Source organism: Otolemur garnettii, unplaced genomic scaffold (assembly GCF_000181295.1).
Source record: "Otolemur garnettii isolate 467f Iridium unplaced genomic scaffold, OtoGar3 scaffold00152, whole genome shotgun sequence".
NCBI lineage: Eukaryota > Metazoa > Chordata > Mammalia > Primates > Galagidae > Otolemur > Otolemur garnettii.
The window spans coordinates 1,604,747-1,606,168 of NW_003852547.1; the positions used below are offsets into that span (position 1 = coordinate 1,604,747).

At 37.6% G+C, this 1,422-nt stretch overlaps 1 protein-coding gene across 1 annotated transcript in view; it reads left to right on the forward strand.

The window, feature by feature from the left end:
* ZNF233 (zinc finger protein 233) overlaps nucleotides 1-1,422 on the forward strand; it is an 18,325-nt gene that overhangs the window by 10,761 nt on the left and 6,142 nt on the right.

A 1,422-nucleotide genomic window follows, 5' to 3' on the forward strand; every position in this document is an offset into this window, starting at 1 on the left:
GGTTGAGCTATAGGCGCCGAGCCCTTTGTCTATTTTTAAATTGAACTGTTTAGTTTTTTGCTATTGAGTTTTTGAGTTCTTTGTATATTCTCAATATCATCCTGTTGTCAGATGAATAGTTACAGATAGTTTCTCCTGTTCTGTAGGTTGTCTCTTCATGATGTTGATTGTTTCTTTGCTGAGTAGAAGCTTTTTAGTTTGACATACTCCCCTCATTTGTCTATTTTTACCTTTTTTTTTTGTCTGTGCTTTTGAAATATCCATGAAATCTTTGCCCAGACCAATGTCCTGAAGTATTTTCTCTATGTTTTCTTTTGGTAGTTCCATAGTTTGGGGTCTTAGATTTAAGTCTTTAATCAATTTGGAGTTTATTTTTTTGTATGGTGAGAGATAGGGTCTAATCTCATTTTTCTACATATGGATATCTAGTTTTTCCAGCATCGCTTTTTCTTTTTTTGAAATAGAGTCTCATTATGTTGCCCTCAGTAGAGTGCCATGGTGTCACAGCTCACAGCAACCTCAAACTCTTGGGCTTAAGCGATTCTTTTGCTTCAGCATCCCAAGTAGTTGGGACTACAGGCGCCCACCACAATGCCCAGCTATTTTGTTATTGTTGTCATTGTTGTTTAGCAGGCCCAGGCTGGGTTTGAACTCATCAGCCTCCGAGCATGTGACTGGCACCCTAACCACAGAGCTATGGGCACTGAGCCACCAGTATCACTTATTGAAGAGACTATCTTTCAATGAATGTTCTTGAGCCTTTGCCAAAATTTGTAAATACAAGTATTTATTTCTGTGTTCTCTATTCTGTTCCACTGGCATATGTATCATGTATCTGGTTTTTTAGTTTTGCCATGCTGTTTTGGTTACCAAAGCTTAGTAGGATATTTTGAAATCCAGTAGTTTGATGTCTCCAGGTTACTTCTTTTTCTCAGGATTGTTTTTGCCTTTTGAAGTTTTGTGTGATTCCATATGAATTTTAGGATTGTTTTGTCTATTTCTGTGAAGAATGTTATTGGCAATTTGATAGGGATTGCATTGAATCTGTAGATTGCTTTTGGAAGTAGGGGCATTTTCACAATATTAATTCTTCCAATCCGTGAACATGGAATGTCTTTCTTTTTGTGTGTGTGTCCTCTTCAGTTTCTTGCATCAGTGTTATAGCTTTTTTGGTAAAGATCTTTTACCTTCTCGGTTAAATTTCTTTCTAAATATTTTTTTTGTAGTTATTATAAATGGGATTGCTTTCTTGATTTCTTTTCCTACTAGTTTGTTGTTGTCATAGAAATGCTACTGAGTTGGCTTGGTGCCTGTGGTTCAAGTGGCCAAGGCACCAGCCACATACACCTGAGCTGGTGGGTTCAAATCTAGCCCGGGCCCACCAAACAATGACAGCTACAACCAAAAAATAGCCCAGCATTG